This window comes from Neovison vison, chromosome 12 (assembly GCF_020171115.1).
Source record: "Neovison vison isolate M4711 chromosome 12, ASM_NN_V1, whole genome shotgun sequence".
In the NCBI taxonomy this organism is placed as follows: domain Eukaryota; kingdom Metazoa; phylum Chordata; class Mammalia; order Carnivora; family Mustelidae; genus Neogale; species Neogale vison.
The window spans coordinates 114,930,681-114,957,580 of record NC_058102.1 but is presented as its reverse complement, the minus strand read 5'-3'; positions in this window follow the sequence as shown (position 1 = coordinate 114,957,580).

The window sequence follows — 26,900 nt, the reverse complement described above, 5'->3', positions numbered from 1 at the left end:
CAAAGTACCATAAGCCTTTATGTTTGTCTGTTTACTTGTTTTTAACCTTAAAAACTCAGAGAAAATGAGGTGGGAATGGAGGCAGATCAAGGGAATGATTTTAAACATTCCTTAAGAAGTAAAATTCTCCTCACCCAGGAGACATTTAATGTGTGACAGCTAAATAAAAGGGCATGAAATGACGTCACCTAAAACCTCGTGCCAATGCCTAGTCAAATCTCAGCTCTGAAAGTCTTCTGGTAAGGGGATAGGTACAAGCTTTTAAAGACTATTTAACAAATGTGGCTAAGCAGTTTCATTCAGTAGAGAGAGAAAGGAAAGCAAATGCATTGAGATTGATAATTGGAACAACATGCTTTTCCTTGACCCTGTCAAGTTTAAACGGCTGAAATTCTCAAATCATGAAACAATGAGGATGAGTAAAGGAAAAGCTTTAACTGGAGTCAACCAACCAGGCAGGGCCTTCCCAGATGGTGTCCGGGGCTGGGATATCTGGGTGACCAGTGTGGGACCCTTTTATCTCTCCCTTCCCCTCACACCCTGCCAGCAGAAGGAGGCATGTACTCTTGTCCCAGAGCCAGACCTGCTCACGTCAGAAGGCCATGAGTGAAGCTGAGGCTGCTCTGCCATGAAGCCCACAGGACCCCTGGCACCGTATGCAAGAATTCGGGTCTGCTGGACCAGTGCACATCAGCCCTGCTGATCTTCTCTACCTGATTTTAAATGGCTGACTCATCCTTCCCTCCTCTGTCAAGTTACTCTCTGAAGCTAGGCATTCAATCTGAAAAGCTCTTTCTGGTGCTTTGGAATTTCATCTGCTCAGTATCTAAGCCAAGGCTGCACGCTTGTTTCAGCCGGGGAGGTTTCCTAGGGTAAGCATGATGCCGTGGGCCCCCACCCGGGACCCAGAGCTCACAGAAGTCAAACACCTTTTCCTGACAAAACAACAGACTCCCTTGCCCTCGCCCAGCCTTCCCTCCACGGTGATCTTTTGGGCCAGACCGTGTCATTTCCCTCTTCAGAGCCCTCCAGCGCCACCTCTTTCAAAACAAAACCAAAGTCCTTATATTAGTTTAGAAAGGTCTGCATGATCCACCCTCCATCCCCAAACTTTTTCTACTGCTTTCCCTGTTCACTCCGTCTCAGAGGTCCCATCTCACTGCTGATACTCAAACAGGCTGAGTAGCCTCTCCCCTCAGGGCCTTTGCACTTGCTCTTCCTTCAGCCTAGAATGCTTTTCATCCCAGTATCCGCATGGCTTCCTCTCTCACTTCCCTCAGGCCTTTATCCAATGTCATTGCTGCATTTCCTGACCACCTAAGACGGAGTAACAACAATAGCTTTTCCCTGTCCCTCTCTGCGCCCTGTGACAGCAGCCTGTGAGGACCCAGCCAAGCTATGCCTGGACCCCTGACCCCAGAAACTGTGAAATAACAAATAGATCTGATTTAAGCCTGCTAAGGTTGTGGCAATTTGTCACATAACAATAGAAAACTAATATATCTATTCAATAAAGTCTTTGAATTGTATTTTAAAATACTTTGAAATCATAAGGATCCTCTTAAAGCCCTGTAGCCTGATGCTGAGAATCACATAGGATGCTTATTAATATACGAGTCCCATGGCTTCCCCTTGAGTTTCTGATTCAGTAAGTGTTGGGTGGGACCTCAGAATCTGTACTTCTAATCGGTGTCCTGGTTAACTCTTGTCACCAGTTAAGTTGAGAAAGCCCTGACTTTGTTGTCAGAAAAATGAAAGAGAGGGGTGCCTCGGTGGTTCAGTTGGTTACGTGTCTGCCTTCTGCTCAGGTCATGATGCCAGGGTCCCAGGATCGAGCCCATCAGGGGGCTCCCTGCTCAGCGGGGAGCCTGCTTCTCCCCTACCTCTGCCTACAGCTCCCCCTGCTTGTGTGCTTTCTCTCTCTCTCTCTCTTTCTCTCTCTCAAATAAATAAATAAAAATCTAAAAAAAAAAAAACAAGAAAGAAAGAAAGAAAAATGGAAAAGTCATCTTGGGCTGCAGTGGTCAGAACTGGCGTGACGTTGAAGAACGGAGGATGAGTGGAGACATTTAAACCGTGTTGTTCGTGCACTTCCGTGCCACCCAAATGCTGGAGCCTCTGGTTGGACCACTCACGTCTGATTAAAAATTCCTGTTAATTCTCTAACATACCTCCTCGAAGCTGTCATCAAAATCCCTTTGAAGGCCACTTCTCCCACTTCTGGGCTCCCATTATATTTGCATACAAGGCTTTTTTCATTCAGCTGGTGTTCATTGAGTGTCTACTATGTGCCAAGTGCTATTCTAGGCTCTAGGAACAGAGCCATGAACAAACAGAATACAAATCCCTCCCCTTACTCTGCTTACAATCCAGGATCTCAAACTGTGCTCTTAGAATGAATGTTAGTTTTTGGCATTGGTTCTCAAAGTGTGGTTCCCCGGACCAGTAGCATCACCATTGCACAGGAACCAGCTAGAAAGGCAGACTTTCAGGCCCCACCCCAGACCCACTGAATCAGACTCTATCAGGATAGCACCTAGCCTTCTGCATTTTTAAAAACCTTCCTTTGCATTTTGATGCACACTAAAATTTGAGAACCACTAGTTAACAGATCTGTCTCCCAGTTAGGCCTAGGTCTTCCACAGTATTCTAGTATCCCATTCACCATTCTAGCCTCTAGAAACTGGCAGAGAAAATGTTCTTAATTCATGTGTTGAAGAAATTGTGCAATGGATGACTGAACTTACAGTCATCCTTAGAGTGATCTGGGGCCCAAAGTATTGGAGAACTAACTCAAAATAATTTATACATCCTCCACCCCCAGTTTTATGTTATTGAAGTCAAGTTAAATTAATGTCAAAAGATAACTTGATGTAGAGTAAAGCGTCTCAAAAACTTTAAAATGAATCCTGGGGGCGCCTGGGTGGCTCAGTGGGTTAAACCCTCTGCCTTCGGCTCAGTTCATGATCTCAGGGTCCTGGGATCAAGACCCGCATCAGGCTCTCTGCTCAATGGGGAGTCTGCTTCCTCCTCTCTCTCTCTGTGCCTGCCTCTCTGCCTGCTTGTGATCTGTGTCTGTCAAATAAATAAATAAAATCTTAAAAAAAAAAAAAAAGAACCCTGAATTGCAACCTAAGAGGTGGCTGTGGGAAGTGCGAAGTGTGGACCTCCTTCCTTGCCTTGGACACACAAGAGGCTGTTCTGATGTGTGTGTGCACCGTGTGCATCTGTGCATGTGTGTGCACTGTGTGCATCTGTGCTTATAGGTGCAATGTGCGTGCATCTGTGCATGTGTGTTCAATGAGTGCATCTATGCATGTATGTGCACTGCGTGTGCATGTATCTGTGTGTGTTCAACGTGTATGCACCTGTGCATGCATGTATGTGCTGTGTGCATCTGTGTGTGCGCTATGTGTGCATCTGTGCATGTATGTGCGATGTTCATGCATCTGTGCATGTGTATGCACTGTGTGCATCTCTGCATGTGTATGTTCTGTGTGTATGCGCATCTGTGCATGTGTGTGCAATGTATGTGCATCTGTGCATGTATGTGCACTGCATGTGCATGCATCTGTGCGTGTGTGCACTGTGTGTGCGTGCCTGTGTGGACATGTGTGTGCATGTGTGCACAATCTCCCTTTGCTGCCCTGGGTCTCTGCTCAGCCCGACTAAGTGCAGAGCATTGTTCCCTGCACCCTTGGAGCGGTTCAGCCTGAGATCATTCAGGCCAGGAGGACCCACTGAGCAAGAGCAGAGGCAGGATGACTCGGGCCTTTTTGCGAAGCACTGCTAACCAGACAGGCCTTGTGGAAGTGGAGGATTCTTGGACGTGACTGGCTGGAGGTAAAGAATAAAAGGCATTTTGGGGGACCCACTAAAGTTATACCTTTCGTGCTAAAATTTCACATTTGTTCAGTAGTGAGTGAGGAATCTTAGAAGTGTTTGAAGTATAAGAGTGGACCAGTGAAAGTGTCTGGTGGGCCAAGGACTGGGATCGGATGAGATCGCCTCCAGCCTCACCATCATGCCAAATAGTCGCAAGAAGTGATTTGGGACCCCTCTCTCCCCCACAGTTCGGACTTAGGAGAACACCCCCAGCCCAAATGGAAAGTGTCTCCCTCCCCAGGACTATACCACCATCCGCTGCTTGGGCCTCTGATTCATTCTGGGGCCCTCCCAGGTGTGACCACTCCATCATGGTCACGGCCTCTGGCTGCGTCCACAATGTCTCCATGGCACTGAGGCAGCTCACCCCACCTGCTCCTCGCTGAGACATCCTGATGCTTCCCAAGGCCTGGGGTGAGCCTGTAGTTTGTCCGCTTACCTCACTTGCCACAGCTAGACGCTGGGACAGGCGTGCTTTCTCTGAGGTCCATGAGAAAATTCCCAGTGGACCTAAAGCTGGCCAGAGCAGGAGTGAGTAGGGCTAGGTAGCTGTAGCACTCCAGCCGGCTAGTTTTTCCCAAGTAGAACCTCACCAGCCCTGGAGCGATACTCATGCTCCCTCCCTTCTTCTGCACTCTCATATCCAAACCCGTAGCCCTGTGTCCTGCTGCCCGAGCCATCCCCCTCCCTCTCCTGACAGCTAGTATCACTTTACCCACTTCTGCACAACCAGATTTCACAAGCTGCAAAGGCGTCCTTGTAGATCTTTGAGTCTTTCTTGAAAAAATTACCTATTCACTCTCTCAACTTTTATTGGGAAATTAGTATTTTGCCAACCATGATGCTAAATGATAGTAAAAACGTAAGGCATACTCTCTGCCCTCAAGGATGTCCTTTTCTTGGGAAGGAGGGGACTGGAGAGTCACGTAAATAGGCCATTACAACACAGTGTGCAGCTTCCCATGAGAACACAAGGCTAGAAATCTCTGTGGTCAGATGCAGTCAGACAAAGCTTCCAGAAAAGGGTAATTTTAAAAATGGATGATTGGCAAAGAGCTGCTTAGAAAATGACAGGGCCCCCACGTGCGGTGGGCCCAACCCACTGAAATGGATTATGGACAGATCTATGAGTTCCTCCAGGAGACAAACAAAAAGACTTAAAAATGACCCAATGTAGAATAAAATGAGAAGGATAAATCAAAGCAAGGTGAAGTTTTGGGGGCAGTGATGCTGGAAAAAGATGGGGTCGTTGACAGGTATGGAATTCAGCAGAAACATCTTTGTAAAGATGGCGTAAAAGATGAGGTGTCAAATACATAGAGATTCCAGTGATTAGAGAGGAAAGTGGAATGTAGTTCAGCAGACTGTCGTCATGGCAGGCAGCATCCTGCCTTGTCCCGCGGGACAACAGGTGCAGCCCGGTGGGGCAGACCAGGGGAATACAGGATCTCCTGCCAGTGAAATATCCTTGCCGTACAGCGCTCAGCGCTGTGAAATGGGAAGAAAATGGGACTTAAATCCAGAAGACTTGAATTCGAGCCTTCTCTTTACTAGCAGTGTTGTTGGCCAAGCTAAATAACCAACAATTATAACACTCTGCTTCTCCATCTGCGCAATGTAAATAATTCAAATGCATAACTCTAGGCTTGCTGTAACAATCAAATGAGATCATTAAAATGACAGTGTTTTGCAAGATGTAATGCATTCTACAAATGTTAGCTATGATGACGGCTGTGTCATTTTCCAGCTTGCTCTCTTTCCCACCAATATTTTAGTCATGGAGACGATTTTTTCCTCTGATATTTTAGTGGGGCACAGTTATCACAGTGGCTTCTCTGATTACAGAAACAACCATGCTCTGCTTCTATAATTCAACCATAATGGAAATAGATAAGAGAAAAAGTGAGCAATTTCCAGGTCCCACCGCCAGAGATAACAAGAGTGGGCACATCCTCTTTTGGGAAAGCTTACCCTATTTATGAAACTACTCTTTCCACAGAGCACACCAAAGGAATGTAAGAGAAACCCCTTGTTTTTTTTTTTTTATTTCCCTATGTTTTATAGTTTTATTTCCCTATGTTTTCAGGGAAAAACTTTTCTCTGCCACTGGCTGAGAAGTTGGCAGTCTCCTCAGTTTTCTTACTCGGTTTTTAGGTACCAGACTGTCAAACCATCACAGAGTACAGGATTCAATCAGAAATTGGGCATCCAGCCCAAGATTTTATTCAATCCATTCAGCCTTTGTTCAGAGAAAGACTTTCCCTTTCTTGAAGGTGGTGGGTCTGGTTTTCTTTCTCTCTTCTCTTCTTTCCTACTTGCTCACTTGGCAAAGTCAGGGGGTTGGGGAGAGAGGCAAAAAAGACAGACCTCCTTCCTTGGCTGTTGACGGGGGCTCTCTGAGCTTGGCTTAGAGCCAAGACCTTCTCTCAGGGTGTTTCTGAGACATCTTGGAGGGCCCCTGCTGGGTCTTTCAGGCCTGGGTGATGCTTCTTTAACTGGCTGGAGCCTGCATCACTCCTCAGGTCTCTGAAGATCTACTTCTCACTCGGATTCTTGCTGATGGAGGCCCTCGCCCTCCCCAGCATTCCTTTTGGACTCAAAATGGCTTAGTGGCTGCAGACTGGCTTTCTATGCCTCTTGGCCCAGGGTCTGTGAGAAACAGCCTTGAATTCCCTGTCCGTGAACCTCGATCAAAGTGGGCACGGTTGCTTCTCAGGCATAGCCTCCATTCTCCCTGTCACAAGCCTCATGAGCTCTCTTGGAGCCAGTTTATAGGGCCTCCAACTCAGAGAGCACACATCTCTGCTAGTGTCTTCTGAAGCCCATGTTCCTGGAGCCCCAGATGCAGGAACTAGCACTTCCCCACTCCTGGCATTCAGTAGCGGAATTCTTCTACTGCGTTTCCTCACAAAGCCCTCTATCTCCACTTTTTTGCAGTGTCAAGATGAGAAAGAGGATCCCAGCACCCGTTCTCAGCATTGACTTTGAAAATTCGTTCAGGGCAGCCCACTCCACCTTCCTTTCAGTATGTGATGTCCTCCATACCTTGATGATTGGGATGAGACTTATAATGGTACGGCCCAGTTCCTGTATTAATATATATATAAATGTAATTTTTAGCACAATGTTATCATCTAATGGACATAGTTTTGCAATTTTTTTCATGTCAGCACAAGTAGTGCCACCTCATTAGCATACAGTAGTAGATTGGTGTAGTCCAGATAGCATAGAGCTTCTAGCTGTCAATCAATTCCATTGTGGTTGATGACAGAATGGTCATCTAAGGGGCGCCTGGGTGGCTCAGTGGGTTAAAGCCGCTGTCTTCAGCTCAGGTCATGATCCCAGGGTCCTGGAATCGAGCCCCACATTGGGCTCTCTGCTCAGCAGGGAGCCTGCTTCCTCCCCTCACCCCCCATCTGCCTCTCTGCCTACTTGTGATCTCTGTCAAATAAATAAATAAAATCTTTAAAATAATAATAATAAAAAAGAATGGTCATCTAAGCCAGGTTTAGGTGTTGGCAGGGCAGTGGGGTGGTGGCGGGGGGCCTGGGCTGGGCTGGGCTGCCGTGAGTCGGTGGATAAAGAGTGGTGGGCAGTAGGTGGTGGGGAAGGAGGTTGGAGGCAGCAGAACAGCATTCCCTGAAGGGCTGTAGTTGCTCCACCGAGCTACACCCGGTCCCTGGGGTGCCCTGAGAATTTAAATGATGGGGTGGGACGAAGGGTGCAGTCCTCCTACCTTTTCTCAGGTCCTAGATCCATCTCATCATTGTTTAATGGTCCAAACACATCTTGGAAAAGCACTTTTATCCTCCAGGCCCTGCTAGTCTGCCTTTCTTTCCCCATCCATGCCTGGATTTGGGGGAAGAGGAGGTAAGTAGGGAATGTTAGTAATTGGGGTTAATGCTGAAGCAGGAGGGAGGATGTTACTCAGGAGAAATAGGGAATATCAGGACACTGGAATGGGAAGCACTTGGGTGACTCAGTCAGTTAAGTGTCTGACTCTTGATCTCAGCTCAGGTCTTGATCTCAGGGCCTTAAAAAAAAAAAAAACGAGCAAGCAAACAAAACAAATGGGGTGAAGGGGGAGAGAAAGCAAGGGTTAATACTTTACATCATTCTAGTGTTTTCTTCCCTTTTCTCCCTCTGCCCCACTACTTCAAATAGGGATAGGGAGAAAGTTTTTATCTTAGCTCCAAAATTACACAGCTTAGAGACACAAGCAAACGGAAAATAGACCACTAACGAAGCCTCACGCTTGACCATTATCACATCCCCTCCGTAATGTTCATGCCTCTTCCGCCATGCAGCTCATCCAGGGCGTAAGTCATTAACTCTCTGGTTGTCAGAAGGGGCAAGCACCCGGCACAGATGTGCAGAGTGGAGATGCAGTCTCACGGAAGGGGCGGTTTTCATGGCAACGATGTTGGAGAACCGCTTCCCTCTCAGACAGAGCTGTTCCCCAGGCAGGATCCGCCAGGGTTAGGTGTTTAAAACTAAAGAGGGAATCTGCAAGGGGATGCAAGACAGTTGCTTCAAAAAAAGGATGATTTGAAAGCCAAAGGATTGAGAAAGGCAGTTGGGAAAACTGGTAACCCTAGGGGGTATTTTCTGTAAAAACAGTTCCTTGTCTGACCAGACTGTAAAATCAGCCAGGAAGCAAAGGACACTGAAATATACAAAAGTCCACCCCCTCCCCAGGTACAGGATTCACACATTCATGGTTTATTCTGACACTTGGGCCATATTATCATATAATAGAGACCTGAACCTTCTTAATATAAATTAAAGATTTGGTGGAGTTTTTCACATTATCTAGTTTCATTTTCCACACAGATCTCAAACATTTAAAAAAATTAGTTAGTATGAAATTTTGTTCCCCATTGGAAGCGGATTGCGTTGAAGTAGCTCTTACGACTCAGAGAATGAGGGCCTCTCATATGGCGCACATGCACAAAGAACAGCATATTTTCAGCTTTTAGGAACTGATCATTCCCCAGATTGCTAAAAATGGAAGGAGGGCTTTTTCAATCAGGGGTCCAATCTAATAAAATTCTCATTCCCTGGAGTTTTCATGACCTAAATAGGAGGAGCTCAGTAAGAGTCTTAGCTTTCCACAAACACTTCCTTTCAACCCAGCAGCGTTCTCCTACTGAACATCTTTTCTGCATACCAAGCTCTAAGAGAAGCATAAAGGAAATGTAAAGTAGTAAAAACAAACAAACACAAATACACAATTCTTGTTCTCAAGCAGATTGTGCTGCAAACATACACATGTATTTATAAACTCCAAATAAAGAGCCTTTAGAAAATATAAACAACCTGAAACAACAGCTTGCTAGAACTTGTCCGGGAACAGAAATTTATTCCTACAGGGCGTTTTGTTTTCAGGCAACGGCTGGTATGGGAAAACAGCTCTCGCATTCGCAGTGGTAACCGTTTCAGTCATGGGAGACAGTATTTAATAATTTCAAAAGGAAAAAAATGAAGCTGCTTCTAAACGGAACAGTGTGACAGATTCCCAGTACCTTGCCACATACATAGCTAAGGCGGGACGTTCTATCGTAGGAGTTCAGGGCCCTTGGGGTTCCAGGGAAGCACAGAGTAGAGGGGCGTTGGGAGGCGGGGCTGGGTCTGAGCATCTTTGGGCAGTTGGTCTGGATTTAGATCCTAGATCTGCCACCTATTCATCGTGAACACATGAAACTCTTTGAGCCCCAATTTCCTCACTTGTAAAAAAAATAAATAAATAAAAATACATTTTTCATCCAGATGTTGTCTGAGTGATAAACTAAATAAAACAGCTGGATACCTGATTTATAGAAAGTACTCAGTAAAAATAGTTCTCTTGGCATCTTCATTATTATTAGTAGTAGTATTTATTTTATAGCCCAGAGTTACGGAATGACTTTGATTATTTTTTCAAAGTGAACTTTTAGCAAATTGAAGTTACTAAGTTGAATTTTAGTATTGTCTTGTTAATAACAACCCAAATTTCTATGTTTCCTACCTTCTTTTTTCTTTCCTACCTCTTCTTGTCTCAAGAATTGTGATGCCCCAAATTGTTCATCATAATATCTATTTTTGTATTAGCGTACACACAAGTTCCAGAATCTCCACACTTTCTCTTGTGCCCACAGAAAGTGTTCCCTCCAGAAAGTGCTCCCATTTTCTGCTCCTCCTTAGAGCATGACTTTGAGAAGGGCTCGTTTGGTCTTTCCATCTTCACTCTCACTTTTCATTTTCTCATAAACCTTCTCAAATCTCAATTCCATCCAAATTCCTCTTGTCATTGTACGTGAAATTTCCTTGTTTCCAAACCCAATGGCCTTTTTTTGCTCAATCCTCTGGCAACACTTCACACTTTTTCTTCCTCTTGAAGCATTTATCTTAGCTGCCATGGTTTCTGGGAACTCCTTTTCTCTTGTTTTTTGTTTTTGTTTTTTTTTTTAAAGATTTTATTTATTTATTTATTTGACAGAGAGAGATCACAAGTAGGCAGAGAGGCAGGCAGAGAGAGAGAGAGAGAGGAGGAAGCAGGCTCCCCGTCGAGCAGAGAGCCTGATGCGGGACTCGATCCCAGGACCCTGAGATCATGACCTGAGCCGAAGGCAGCGGCTTAACCCACTGAGCCACCCAGGCGCCCTGGGAACTCCTTTTCTATCACCTTGGCTGGATGTCTCTAAATTTTGGAGTACCACAAGGATCAGCCGCATTATCTTCTCGATCTATTCTGGCTGCCCAGATAATCTTATCAGTCCCGTGGGCTTACACAGCATCCACGACTTTGACTCTGATACACCCCATCCATCCCTCACACAGAAGCCAAATGATCTTTTGAAAAATGTGAGTCACATTGTGCCACTCCCCTTTTTAAACCTTTCAATGACCTTCTACTAACACTTTGAATGGAAGCCCCACTTGATACTATGACACCCTTTATGATCTGGACCCTGCCTACCACCTCCCCACATTACTCCCTACCACCCACTACACCTGGCAGCACTGGCCTGCCTCCCTTCTGCTCCTCTGTTCTGCCCTGGAGCTCTGCTTTTCTACTTCCTCCATCCGGAATCTTGGTCTTTCTCAAATGCCAGCTCCTCAGACAGTGCTTCCCTGACCACCCAACCAAAAGGAACCCCCGTTACTCTCTATTTCATAACCTATGCAACGTATTTGCTTTGCATGCATGTATGACTACCCGGCATTTTCTTGCCCGTTGCCTCCTCTCATCAGAATGCTGGCCTCACAGGGAACGTCTTGCCCACCATCCCCAGTGGCCAGCACGGATAAGACATCTGGTAAGTTCTACTGGATGAAAATGTCACCTACCACTCAGTTGTCAGACACCAGTGTGCAGATACAGTCATTAGCAATATCAGCTTAGGATTTTACTCCTGTGCTTGCTTTTGGGAACTGAAATAGGCATATTGGTGGTGACATGTGTTTTTCATCTGAAGGGAAAATCTAACCAAAAGATGCCAAGTAATTTTAGAATTCGATGTCCCTCTCCCTCCCCTCCTCAGAATTTATATACTATTTCAATGCAAAATGAAATAAACACAAATAAAATGAGTAACACAGGATTTTACCGTTTTAGATGGTCCTTGTTAGTGTTTCCCCAAACTACCTTCTCTGGGTGTGGTCTGTGCTCCTCTAGTGTGTGTGACCCACAAGCACCACTGGGCTACTCCTGTGTACCTGGCACTTACCTATGGGGGAGGCACAGACGAATGTTACTCTGTCTGCCTTCAGAGAGCTCGCTAAGGGACAGAGAGACACAAAAGCAGAGGCTTCCAATCTAAAGTACTCCCTGGAACCCTAAAACCAGGCAGAGGCTAACTTGGAAGTCCCAGGCAGGAGTACCGAGCCCGACCTGTACAGTTTTCGACAGGCTTTTTGGAGGTAGCACAAGTAAGCTGTGAACTGGGAGAGGCACCAGGAGCGAGGGGCTTGCCAGGCCACAGAGGGGCAAGGCCAAGCGCCTGAGACTTGAAGAACACAGCAGGTGCACGAACAGAACCCCACAAGTAACAGAAGACAACTCAAACGAGATGTATGAGTTTGATAGAGCTGCCATAATAAAGTAACGTGGGCTGGGTGGCTTCAACAGCCGAAAGGAATTTACTCTCAATTCTGAAAGTGAGAGATCTGAGATTAAGGTGTGGGCAGAGTTGGGTTTTCCTGAGACCCCCCTCTCCTTGGCTTGTACATGGCCATCTTCTCCCTGTGTCTTCACATGGTTTTTTCTCTGTACTTGTGTTTGCACAATTCTCCTCTTTTTTTAGGACACCCATCATCCTGAGCTAGGGTCTACCCTAACTACCTCATTTTGAATCAGTTACCTCTTTAAAGACCCTGACTCCAAATACAGTCACTTTTGGAGATACTGGGGTTTAGGACTTCAATATATTTCAGTATGTATTCAATATATTTCAATATATGAATGGAGGGGTACAGAATTTAGCCCATAACACCAGAAAACAAAGATGGAAATGTTCTTAGAGATACCAAGATACCAAGATACTCAAATGTTCTTAGAGATACCAAGAAAGCAGCTGAGCGTATGAGAAGTGTCTCTCTTCCTGCCCCTCTCTCATTCCCCCATCTCTACCTCTCTCTTCTTCATGTAATTGCACACATACAGCTTAAAGAAGAGGGAGAAGAACCATTTAGGTAACTGCTCCCTGAGAAATGGATCCTTAGGAAATGCTCTGTTTTAAGCAAATCCCTTCTCAATGGCGTCCATCCTTCTCTTGCCTAGATTTCATGTCAACCACAATTTCCCCTTTTTTTTCTTTGTTCTGCTCAATAAGGACATATCCCTGCCCAAAGCAATATATTTAGTTCTGTCTATTTTATACTTTGTTGAAACAAAATTGTGTAGCGTATAGTATATGACATGTTTTCTTCTTTGAGTACTGTATTATTAAGATCCAAGTGTGTTTCTGTATGCTACTGTAGTTTATTTTCCTTCTGGGTAATATGTATGAACATCTAGCCATTCTATTTGTTGTAGCCATTTGGGTTGTTTCCAGTATTAGCTGTCATGAACAAGACCACTACAGATTTCCTGTATGGGTCTCCTGGTGCATGTGTGCTAGAAATACTCGAGGATATACCAATTAGGAGTAGAATTTCTTGTCATAGGTTCTACACATGTTGACCTCACTGGTCACTGCCAATTATTTTCCAAAGTGGAAATTTCTATTTTTCTACATTGTCTCTGAGACTTAGTATTATTAGACTTTGTAATATTTTGGTGAGTGTGAAATAGTACCTCATTGGTGATTTTAATTTTCCTTGCCTTGATTGCTAAGTAAGATTGTGGACTTTTTCATCTATTTATGGGCCACTTGTGTTTCTGTTTCTGTATAGTACCTTTTCATGCCTTTCCTCACTTTGTATTTTCTATTGGATTGTTTACCTTTCCTGTTGGTTTGTTTAATTCGTTTATATAGTATTTTGTCAATGGTATGTGTTGCAAATGTCTTCTTTCAGTTTGTTGCTTGTTTTTTTTCTTCTGAGTCATCTTTTAATGAACTTTTATTTTTAATAAATTTGAATTTATCATAATTTTCCTTTTTAGTTTGTGCTTTTGAGTCTTCTTTTAAAAGTTTGTACAAAGCTTAAGTTCCTAAATATATTCTCCTATTTGTCTTTTAAATTTTTTCAATTTTGCCTTTCAATTTGAAGTCTTTAATTCATTTAGAATAGATTTTTAATGTGCAAGGGAGCTACCCAGCTTGATGTTTTTCTGTATGGATAGCAAGTTGGTTCAATAGCACTACTGAATTGTCCATCCTTTTTTCACTGATCTGCAATGCTCAATCCTTAACAGAATTTCCATATTTGCATTAGTCTCTTCCTGGGTTTTCTATTCTCTTCCATTGGTCTATCTAACCTTGTGTCAATACTGATGGTCTTTATTACCTTGCCTTCATAAGTCTTGATATAACAAACCAAGACACTCTTTCAGGAGTCTCTTGACCATTCTTTGCCCTTTGTACTTCTTCATACGTTTTAGAATTAGTTCCTAAATTTCTAGACAGGGAGGGATAGGGAGACACTTAGGGACCTGGATTTCAAATGAATTGGTCTGAAGCCCAGGACTGTATTGTCAATTAATCTTCAACAAAGGAGGAAAGAATATCCAATAGGAAAGAAGTAGTCTCTTCAACAGTGTTTGTATTTACCTCTCAAATTAAAAAAAGAAAAAGAAAACAAAACACTAATTTGAAGGGACACGTACACCTCTATGTTTAAAGCAGCATTATTTTCAATAGCCAAATTATAAAAGCAGCCCAAGTGTCCATTGATAGATGAATGGATAAAGAAGTGGTGGAAATACACAAGGGGATATTACTCAGCCATAAATCAGAATGAAATCTTGCCATTTGCAGCAGCATGGATAGTTCTAGAGAGTAAAATGCTAAGTGAAATTAGAGAAAGAACAATACCATCTGATGTCACCCATATGTGGAATTTAAGAAACAAAACAAATGAACAAAGAAATAAAGAGACATCCCAAAAAACAGACTCTTAAGTATAGAGAACAAACTGATGGTTCCCAGAGGGGAGGTGGGTGGAGGGATGGGTAAAATAAGAAGGGAATTAAGAGTACACTAATCTCAGGGATTTGGGGGGTAGGAGAAGAATAAATGAAACAAGATGGGATCAGGAGGGAGACAAACCATAAGAGACTCTCAATCTCACAAAACAAACTGAGGGTTGCGGGGGCGGGGAGTGTAGGGAGAGGGTGGTGGGGTTATGGACATTGGGGAGGGTATGTACTATGGTGAGTGCTGTGAAGTGTGTATACCTGGCAATTCACAGACCTGTACCCCTGGGGCTAACAATACATTATATGTAATAAAAAATAATAATAAATTTTCAAAAAAGAGTACACTATCTTTTTTTTAAGATTGTATTTATTTATTTGACATAGAGAGAGAGAGAGAGAGATCGCAAATAGGCAGAGAGGCAGACAGAGAGAAAGGAAGGGAAGCAGGCTCCCCGGAGAACAGAGGGCCCGATGCAGGGCTGGATCCCAGGACCCTGGGATCATGACCTGAGCCGAAGGCAGAGGCTTAACCCACTGAGCCACCCAGGAGCCCCAAGAGTACACCAATCTTGAGGAACACTGAGAAATGCATTGAGTTATTGAATCAATATATTGTATACCTGTAAACTAATATAACATTGATTAACCATACTAGGATTAAAATTTTAAAAATAAACATTAAGCAAGAATAAAATAAAATAAAATAGTCTATATAGGAGCAATGGGTGATGAATCTTTCAGTTTACAAACACAAAGCATCTTTCCGTTTATTTAGCCCTTCTTTATTCCACAAAGTCCTAAAATGTTTTCATAAAAACTTGTTTATCATGAAAGATTCTCTTGTTCCTTTATATTTTTGCCACTATTATAAATGACATCTTTTTTCAAAATTGTATTTTCTAACTACTTCTACTGATGTATAAAAACACAATTGCTATTTGTGCATTGATTTTGTATTCAGCAACCTAGCCAAACTCTCTCAGTGATTTTCATAATTGTTCTATAGATTCTTTTGGATTTTCTATGAAGACAACTGTATCATCAATAAATAATAAGAGGTTTATTTTTTCCTTTCTAGTCTTCATGTGGGAAACACAAATGAAAAATACTTGGGGTTGTATCAGAAAACCTGGAGATTTATTGGGTTTAAAGGAGGCCAGAAAGGGAAGAATCAAGAATATTTCCTTTCCCAGATTCTATGCATGGTGGCAGATAGTGTCTCTACTTTGAAGGCTACAAAAAGAAAAACACCTTAAATTAAAGAAAAACAAATTACATACAAAGAAAAAAAAATTCCATAAAAACCAGTGATTAGATTTGTTTTACCAGATACAGAATTAAGAACCTGTATAGAATGGAATTATGTTCTTAGCTTTTACTGTCATCAGCTTTTGTGAATGATATTGATGGAGTCAACATTCTGCATTATGTGATTACACAGTACGACATCTATAAAATATAACTGTGTAGATTTTCCTAGGTTCTTTGGAAAATAAATATATTATCATCATCACATTACCTATAGGTCTCCTTTTTAAAACTTTGCAAATCACTTCAGTCAGCTTAAAAATTATGACTTACAGTGTTGTAATATATTCAGTATTGAGATTATACATATTTGGAGTTATTTAATTTTCAGTGGTCAAAAATTACCCCTGAAGAAAAACTAAAAGGTTAATGGGGGTCAGGAAAGGGCATCAATCTTTGGTTAGTGACTATATGCTGTCGGGAGGAAGGAGACTGCCCTTGGGAGGACACTAGGGATGTGGAGGGGGAAAGTTCTTAGCTGATATTTGGAAATGTTCCTTAGAGCAGAGCACGATTTGTCTAGTTAATTAGGGAAATGCAGAAGTGGAACATGATCTTTCCCCCTAAAAATTAAAGATGTGGAGATCTGGATTAGAAAAATCTGAGGTTTGGGGTGCCTCACTGGGTCAGTCAGGGGAACTTGTGACTCTTGGTCTTGGCGCTGTGAATTTGAGCCCCATATTTGGTATAGAGATTACTGAAAAATAAAATCTAAAAAAAGAAAAAGAGAAAGAAAATTTGAGATCTACCTGCACTTAGAGATCCTTAGATCCAATCAAAGGAACATAAAATAAATCGAAGATAAATACTTAATGTTTTTAACAAAAAAAATTGACAGAACTAAAATTTGTAAAAATTATCCAGTAAGAAAATATATTCTTGTATTTTTTTTTCCAAAATATCTACATTTACAAAGAATTTATTACGGGGATGCCTGGGTGGCTCAGTCAGTTATGCATCTGCCATGGCTCAGGTCATCATCCCAGAGTCCTGGGGTTGAGTCCCACATTGGCCTCCTTGCTCAGCAGGGAGCCTGCTTCTCCCTCTGCCTGCTCCCCCTATTTAAAAAAAATTAAAAAATTTTAAATCAGAAAAAAAAATACTTTATTTATTAATTTGTTGGGGAGAGAGAGAGTTGTGCTCTCTCTCTCTCTCTCTCTCCCCCCAACAAATAAATAAATAAAATCTTTTTTTTTTCTGATTTAAAAATTTTTTATTTTTTTTTATAAACATATAATGTATTTTTATCCCCAGGGGTACAGGTCTGTGAATCACCAGGTTTACACACTTCACAGCACTCACCATAGCACATACCCTCCCCAATGTCCATAACCCCACCCCCCTCTCCCAACCCCCCTCCCCCAGCAACCCTCAGTTTGTTTTGTGAGATTAAGAGTCTCTTATGGTTTGTCTCCCTCCCAATCCCATCTTGTTTCATTTATTCTTTTCCTACCCCCCAAACCCCCCACGTTGCATCTCTACCTCCTCATTATCAGGGAGATCATATGATAATTGTCTTTCTCTGACTGACTTACCTCGCTAAGCCTAATACCCTCTAGTTCCATCCATGTCTTCGCAAATGGCAAGATAAAAATCTTTTTTTAAAGACTCATTTACAACTGCAAAAAAGAAAACTGCGGAAGAACTTTCTATTAAATTTATACAGAAATATTCAACCAAGACCATTGTTTGAAAAATCAAAGTAGTTGATCTGCTTTTCTCTTAGGAGAGATCCTTCTAAATTAGTTTGCAGGATAATAGTGGGTCTTGGGGTATGACGGTTTCATGGCATATTTTTCCACACATTGAAATAACATTCAGATGTCACATTTGCATTGTCTGAGAAGCGTAGTCAAATGGAGAAGTTGTCCTAAAGAAAAGAGACTTTGTTTAATTCTATAAGAATTGTTTCTACTAACTCAGCTAAATTTGAGATAGACACAAATTACATAGAAGTATTTTCCTGTGTTTATTATAAAACATTTTCTAATAGGAAAAACAATTTTTTTTTTTTTTTTTTTGAGAGAGAGAGTAGGAGTGAAAGTTCTGAGTGAGGGTGGGGAGAGGAGGAGAGGTTGGGGGAGGGCCAGAGGGAAAAAGAGCATCTTAAGCAGGCTCCAAACACATCACAGAACACATCTCAGGTCTCGAATTCATGACCCCGAGATCATGACCTGAAATGAAATCCAGAGTCGAAAGCTTAACTGACTGAGCCACCCGGGAGCCCCGGAAAAATAATATTTTTTGAAGAATGTAATTGTAACTTTGATTTTCTACTAATATAATTCAGAAATGAGTTAGCAAATACACAATGTCTGAGTTACCTGAGAGCTTGTATGAGATGATTATTAAAGGTCTCTCTTAAGAGTCTATGGCTCTAAAACTGAGCTTTCTGTAAGGAATTGCTGTAACTTATAAAAATTACTACACTAAAGGGTTCTGTTTAATGTTAATCCTTCTTCACATGCTACTAAATTACAGTCTGAAGACCCCCAAAACAAAAGGGAGATGGTCACATACTCAGCAAAGTTTTACTACCTCCTCTTGCCAAAGGGGACTCTGCAGGGACTGACTAATCTGTGGGAATGGTGATAGCTGGAACATGATTTTCTTTAGCTGGGAGGGCATGAGGGGTAGGAGATGGCAGGAAATCTGATAGAAAATGTGGAAGGTAGAACTTGATCACATAGGGAGTTTTAATGCTGTAAATTAGAATGTTCAAAATTGAACTGAAAAAATTCCTTAAGCAAACGCCACAGAATACAGTGGCAAACCAGAAGTTGCCCTCAATTTTCCTTTGCCTGAGCAAGAACACTTAGACTTATCCAATTTAAAAGAAGTCTTATGAAAAAAAAGGATAGCTCAGCACAGGCTGCAATTTGTAGTTACCTAACATGTGTTTATCTCCCCAGTGGTAAGTCTGTACCTCTCTAAACACAGTATCATTTACACATATCTGATTGCTTTAGAGAGATAAAATTGCTCCGAAGAATTAAGAAGGCTACATAAAAATTAAAGATTAAAAACTTAAATTTCTCAGCAGGGAGCCTGCTTCCTCCTCTCTGCCTGCCTCTCTGCCTACTTGTAATCTCTGTCAAATAAATAAATAAAATCTTTTAAAAAACCCCTTAGATTTATAATTTTATGGCCTGGGTAATCACAAGTAGGCAGAGAGAGAGGAGGAAGCAGGCTGCCCCCTGAGCAGAGAGCCCAATGCAGGGCTCCATCCCAGGACCCTGGGATCATGACCTGAGCCAAAGGCAGAGGCTTTCCCCACTGAGCCACTGAAGCGCCCCTAGCCTGGGTATTCTGTGCCATATTACTTACTTCTTAAAAAAAAAAAAACAAAAAATGATTTTTATGCTGTGCCACAGGGGAAAAAAATGAGTATCAACACTTTTTTATTTAAAAATCATAATAGCTTAAGTTGTCCTTAAAAGAAAAATATAAATTTAGGCTCCTCCCGAAGGTAGTATTTCTATTCTCCCGTCTTAATTGTTTCCTACATGTAAATGAATTCAAAGCCCTTTTGCATAAGCCCTAAGAATGAGGTATAATTTGTGCTTTAAAAAGAACAAAATAAAAAAGCTTCTTTTGTATTTAAAGAAGTTTGATAAAATAGGGTGATGTGTTGGAAGAACATTGTAGGGAAGTAAATTGAGTGGAGACTAAGGAAAAACCAACAGTGGAAACAGGCACGAAAGAGTGACAGTACAGAGAGGTAGATTCTGGAATCCGACTGCCTGGGTTTGAGCCTGTCTCGGCCACAATCCCGCACAAGCCAATTAACTTCTCTGGGACTCCCTTGGCTCATCTGTAACACAGGAATACTGATTAAATGCCAGCATCACAGGATTGTGATTGAGATGGCATGCATCAGTAAAGCACTTAGACTACTGCCTGCGCAAGTCCAAGCACAAGGTTGTTCGTCCATCATTCATTCATCAAACATTAAGAAGCATCTGCTGCGTGGTGGGCACGATTCTAGGTCCTGTAAGTTACATCAGTGAACAGAATTAGTGAAAATCCCTGCCCTCGAGGGACTTACATTCCAGTGAGGACCAGAGAGGCTCTGATCCATTTTGAAAGGAGAACGCTCCGTACGTGTTAGCTGTGATGATGATAAAAGTAATCACTAAAAGTATTGCTTGAGCCTAATGAATGTAATAAAGCATCTGAACCTAATGGAGGAAACATTCAGTTCCCTGTCCCCGTGGTGAACCCAACACCCACCAGGGGCAGGTGAAGGCAGCTTGTATGCCAAATGCAGGAGAGCTCGCCGCCCTGGGTCTGTGGAATGTTCTCAGGGCGCAGATCGGCCGTGCTCCTCGCTTCCCGAAACAAGACCGCCTGTTCCCTTGTGTCATCGTGTCATCCCGGGCTCATTCCACTTCGTTACTTCAGATTACATCCAGGCACTTGACGATGTTTTTGTGTTTGGTTGTTTTTCTGCTGCTTCCTGGATTCCTGTCAGCAATCCAGTTTTACAAATTGCTTGGCTGAGTTTTGTATTTGCCGTCTTCCTTTGAAACTGTGATTCACAGTGTACACCCTTTGAACAGAATCCTCTCAGCCCATGAGACTCAAAAGCTTGTTTCAGAAACAAATTGCAGAACAGGCTGCCTACCCGGGTTTTCGCCCAGCATGCTCAAATGGTCAAATATAATTAAGAGAGCGCATTCAAGATCTCTGTTTTTTTTAAATTAGCCAAACTGTTTTGAGATGCTGATCAGATGGTGATGTCATTTCACACCTCCAGGCTGCTGGAGACAAATCCAGTCAGCTGGGAAAACAAACTTCAAATTAAAGAAGATGTTGGCCATCTTCAAAGTAGCCTTAGAATTTGTGTAAAGTGTATTCAAATTGGACTTTTTGATTCGATATGAAAAAAGTGATGATCACAATAGGCTTATAGGATCCTCAGTCATAAACTTTTAACTCGGGGCAGAACTCAGGGATGTCTCTTCTGGTCCCATCTCTCTTGTGTAGGATGGGGCAATAATAGCATTTACCTCTTGATATTATTTCGGGGCTAAATAAGAGAATATAGGTTAACACTTAGTGCCACACCTGGGATGGAGTGAACATTCGACCTGGGTTGGCTATTATCATTCTTCATCACATGCCTCTGCTCTGTGCTCTTGCCTGAGGAGGAAATAGGGTTAAGACAGCAAAACACTGTCCATGACTCTGATCACTGGCAGAGTTGTTAAGAACCTCAGCTTTTTGTAGATTATTCTCCAGGGTTCAGAGAAGCCCCTAGGAGTGTCAAGGATCTGTTTGAGGCTGCTACAGAGGAGATGTCATTTTCCTTCCTCTAGCCTCTGGAGCTATCTTGGATGATTAAGTCCATTGGCTAAGTCCACCAATGCTCTGACAAGGGCTGTACCATCTCCTATCCCCCCTGGGCCTCAGGCCTCCAGTCCTCCCGAGACCAGCTTCACCGGCCTTTTTTACTGTGTCCTAAGGAAACATGTGAGACAGGCCTTTCATTTCTTTACCTGCTGTACTCGGTGCGCCGGCACACGTCCCTGGGGAAATGTGGGTGGCCTTCAGGAGCACATCCTCTGCTGCTGGGGGCCTTTTTCTCTCACTCAGTGTCTTCCCTCCTATGAGTTACTTGGCTAGGATTCCTTAGCCACTTATGCAGATAGGTCCCGGTGGATCTGCTCAAGCTGTCCTCCGAAATCTGGAAATAATTCAAACTTTCTTTTTTCCCCCCAAATTTATTTATTTATTTATTTGAGAGAGAAAGAGAGCGCAAGCGAGAGCGAGCATAAGCAGGGGGAGCAGCAGGCAGAAGGAGAAGCAGGTTCCTGGTTGAGCAGAGAGCCTGATGTGGGACTCGATCCTAGGACTCTGAGATCATGACCTGAGCTGGAGGCAGATGCCTAACCGACTGAGCCACTCAGGTGCCCCCCAATCCAAACTTTAAACTGTGATGGCCTCTCAGTACTCTGGGAAGGCAGGAACAGAGGTGAAGAGCAAGGTGGCCATGGGTGCCAGACTGAGCTTGGACAGTACGGTTGTTTGAACACAGGCCGCTCCTTCACCTCCCTGTGCCTCAGTTCCCGCATCTTACTTGGGAGGAGTCACACACCCTTGCAGGGGTGCAGTAAGGCTCGAGTGCACTAAGCCTTGTGAAACGGTCAGTTCACTGCCGGGGAAACGCCAACTCTGTGTTGCCTGTTTGCCGCTCTTCTGGGCTGCGCACTGAGATCCCGGCTTCTGACATTGTCCAGCTGCAACCAGATTCCCCTCAAGGACTGTCCTCTGCAAAACCGCTCCTCCTTCCTCACCCTCATCCAGTCCCAAGGGACCTGCCATCTCCAGTCCAGAAACGCCTCCACATTCTACCTATCCCTCCTTTCCCTCTTCAATACCAGTCTTCTTCGGACAGTAGCAGGGGCCCTGGAAGCCCTGCAAGGGCATCCTCACTAAATGTGAATTCCTGTCTTGGCCCCTTTCCTTCCTAAACCTACTCCACACCACAAAGGTGTAAAGACAGTCTACCAGTTCACCTTCGCATGCAGGAAGAGACAAAACTCAACACCTTGGAAAGACATAAAAGGCACTTCACAATCCCGAGCCTGCAGCTCTCTGCCCCCAAATCTTGTTTACGTGCATCTGCACTGTCCTAGGCCTTTCCACGAATCCCCAGGGCTCCTGCAAGCCTGGCCCCTCGGGCTCACCATCCCTTCTGGCTCTGTGGAGTTCTGCTTTGACCCTTTGCTCAGGCGACCGATTTCATAAGCTTCTGGGGCCTGGTCCTTGGTGGTTGTTTTGGAAATGAGTTAGCAGCCTCCCTGCGGGTCTGAGCACCAGAGTTGGAGGTAATCACTGCTCTCACCAACCACTCAGCCCTGAAGAGTATGTCTTGGCAGGCACACATACCCAGCTGAGAAGAGAGGATCCCATGCCCAAGTCACTCCAAATTTCTCGCTCATCTGCTCCATAACCAAGGGCCTTTGCTGACTGTTGGCCCTTTGCACATGATGCACCATTTTTCTAGAATGGCCTTCTCTACTGTTTTCATCTTGGCAAACTTCTCTTTACCCTTCGAGAAATAATACCACCCACTCAGTGCAGTCTTTTTAGCCTCCCCAGATCTGCTTACAGCTCCCATCACCATATATGGATGTGCATACAGTTCCCCTAACTAAATTCCTCCATACCAATTATGTCTTGTTCATCTTCGACATCCAATTCCTAGCCAACATTACACTAAGTTCTCCATAAATATATGATGAAAAACTAAATGAAGGAAAGCTGGGGTTTTTATGCTCCCCTTATGGATAAGTCACATATCCAAGACCTAGTATTCAGGGAAAGTAGAAAATAGTTCTTTTCTAAGGCGAATTCCCAAGACGGGAAACAATTTTTCAGATAAATCTCATATTGATTACCTGACTAATTCTTTGTTTGGTTTTGTGTGTGGGGACCAGGTCCTTGGGCATCTGACAAGAAGGGTCAGCTCTTGCTGCTTTGGAAGGTCATGATATAATGTGAATCTAGACCTCTGGACCAACTCAATAAAATGCAGTGCCTGCTCTTTTAGAATTTTAGTGAAACACACTGAGGCCTTGAGAACAAATCTCTGGGGAAATGGAGAGTAATTTCTAGCTGTGGCCCTTCTTCAACAGAGTGCAATAAGATGCTGCAGAGAAAGAGGTTTAAACTTCACATCAGTTAATTAATGATTAATATCATTATTCGATCTATTTAATAACAGGTTAATGCTAAGTTTGATGCTTACCAGGAGACAAACATGGAAAGTACTTTATTATATACACTAACTCATTTAGCCTTCATGACTTAAATTCTGTTATTAACCCCACTCACAGACAAGTTAACTGAGGCCATCAGCGCAAACCTAAGTCTGATTCTTAGGCCCCAGCCCTTAACCTTATACAAACAAATAAACCAAAACAACAAAGAGGGAATCATTCCTCAGGAGAGAGCATTTTGAAAACATTAAAAACCGTCTTACTATTGTCTACCACAGCATCGCTTTTTGTTTTGTTTTGTTTTTATTTACTCTCTGCCAGTTCACTTAACATACGATGCTATATCAGCTTATCATGTGTGTTAAAGGGAAAATTCCAAATCGTGTGAGATCTTGGGTCCTAGAATCTGTGTCCCTAACGTCTGACAGGACTGGCCTCGCCTGGGCGTGTGTGCACGGAGGGAGACGGCCAGCGGGAGCCCCCGCATACACGATGTCCTCAGACCCGAGGGGTGCCTCCCCACAACCCCAGCAATACAAGCCCATCTGTCCGCCTGGCAGAGGAGGAGAGGAAGAGCCCAGCCAGCGTTGCTGAACTGGCCCAAGGACCACTCTGGGCACTTCCTGGTTCATGAGCGGGGTCTGGTCAGACAGGACGCCCGAGAACCCGCTACCCAAGTCCTCTGAGGCTCACCTCATTGCAGCTGCACGTTTCTCTCGTGATATTCAGTTCCCTTCAGGAGAGAAACTTTCTACCTGCTTCTTTGCACCTATGGATCTTCACACAAAAGAAGAGTCCATAACTTAAAGGCAAAAAAGAAAAAGGGAGAAGGGGGAAGCATTATAATTCAGTTCAGGAGTTTCAGGGCTCCCACATCGTTGGTCTTGGGCCTCTGAAGTAGAGGGGCCTGAGAAGGTGCTAATGGGTATAGAAGCCAAAAGAACTACAAGGTCAATGGTAATTTCTCTTCAGTGCTATGTATTTATTACTGTCTACAAAGCGTGTGTTTACGGTCTTGGAAAATCCAATTTCCCCATTGGAGAAAAACCAAATAGGGCATCAATATAGGAAAGACTTCATCAGCCGACCCCTTATCCTATTTTCAAAACAAAAAAGCGCCACACTTGACTTGTTGTGGAGGGCAGACATGACTCTCTGAAAGCAGCCAGCTTCTCACGGGTGTGGCCTCGCCTGCCTTCTGCCTTACATGTCCCGAGAGGCACCAGCCTGCTCCCAGAAACCCAAAGCCCGCACAGTGTCAACACACTACTCCTGTGTAAATATTTGCTCCAGAGAACACGTCTGAAATACCTCTACAACTAATTTTCTAGCAGGCGGTGAGATGAAAAGGAGAATTAATGCACAAATTAAAAGATTTCGTAGGAGAGCTGATCCATGGCTGTGCTGCCTTTGTCAGAGAAACACTTGAATGGCTTTTTCCTCCCTCCCTCTCCCTCCTGTCCTCCTCCCACCCAGCTTTGCTAATAAAAAGCATTCTAAGTCTTTAGCTCTGCTGGCAAGGAGAATTAAATTGCTATTTGCCACCTGGTGTTGTCTTACTTAACATATTTCCAAATTGCACTTAAATCTCCCTTTGGAATTCTGAGTATAAATACTAGAAGGAAAGAAAGGGAATTAGAAGAGTGGACAGAGGGAGCAGATTTGCGTAATTTCTGCTAGCTTTCTTCCTAACGGGCTCTAGTCTCGGTTTCCCTCTTTGCTTTTATCCTCTGCTCATCCCATTCAGCTTCTCTCCACATTTATCTGCCTCCCCCCCCCCCGCTTTTTATTCTCCAGAATTTTATTCAAAGAAGAAACACATGTTTTCCTCATGGCAAAATTACAGTCAGGCTCAGAATGGGAAGGCCTGAATGTTTCTAATTGATTCTGATCCCAGAAATTCTGAGATTCTGCCCACGGTGACTCTCCCTTAAAAATTTTCAGGGTTCCTTTTCTCCTTTTCATTCATTTATTCGGCAAATGTTTGTTGAAAATCTCTTGCCTCGTGCCGGGCTCTCTTCATTTTCCACTGTTGTCTGACATACTCTCTTTTTAGTTCAATTATCACCTGCCAGGAGTGAGTAAAGTGACAGAATTCAAGTACTCCCGCAACGGAGCAAAAAGTCCATTCTTTGCAACTGCAAGATAGCCCTCCCTCTGCAGCTTTCGGTAATAGAATACAATGAGGAATTATAATTAGCTAAAAGATCTATAGAACTTATCAAATTACAAATTCTTAATTTCTATTGAAATGAGTTACTTGGCAGGGGCAGGGCGGAGTCATCCTCAACAACCACTTAGACTGATGCTTGCGTTCTAAATGGGGTTTCTATTTGCTCTCAGCGGCCCTTTAGAAACTGCATTTCATTCACTACAAAAGCAGTGTCCTGACCCTTAAACAAGAAACAAGGACAAAATCAGTGGGTAAACCAGTGACTACGGCAGAATCCATTTTCGGGCCTCTTAGGGAATTTATTATCAGAGAAAAAAAGATAATAGGATCCGCGGATGAAAACAAACCATAATGAAGTGCCACACTTCACTGCAGAATGGCCTCGGCTTGGGAACGAACCCAGCCACGCACGTACCCGCCAGGGAGGGAAGCCGTCGTTTCCAAAGCAAGAACTGGACAGACTTCGGGTAGGGAAGGAACCTCTCTGACGTGTTTGGACTCATCCTGTTAAGAAGAGGTTTAAGATGGTTAGAATTCAGACTTCATTCATCTCAGAGGGAGAAGGTCTGCGTTAGCGGAGATTTAAGGGCAGTGTCATTTCTGTACTTCTCCCTAGAGGGCAAATCAGTATCCCTCTAACTAAAGATGATTTGGGGAGAGCAGAGTCCTGAGGTGTGCTGCTTGTGGAAAACCAGAGAAAGGGACTGGGTGTTGAGAAACTTATGAATGCTTGGGGGCATTTGAGGCTCAGAGCAAGGAGCAGGGAAATGTTAAAAAGGTAATTAACATCTGTATTTTAAGGAGCAGTGAGTACAGGTTAGAACAGATGGTTTCAGAAACCATAAAAATAGCCTGAGATCGTCTGTAGGTGGAAGAAAGAGCTTTAATACGGGTGAGCGACAAGATACTACAGTGAATGCTTCGTTAGTGTTTTCTCTCAACGTGTGCTTTAACTGGGTAGTCTGGGCATTCATAAGTGTAAGGCAGCTCATGCATTGTTATCTAAATGAAGAATTTCCTTGAGAAAAAATACTTGTGAATGTAATGAGTGGTGTATCTTTACATCTCCATTCACTCCATCTGGAAGTTAAGCCTACCCTCTGTCAGGAACTATTAAGAAAACAGCCCAGCTATGTGTCCAAAAGCTGTATCATGCCCAGCATATCTTGTAGGAGTGCTCAGTCCTATGAAGTCTTTCACCGTGAAAATCTCACCTTACACAATTGGCAGTTGGTAAAACTTCGAG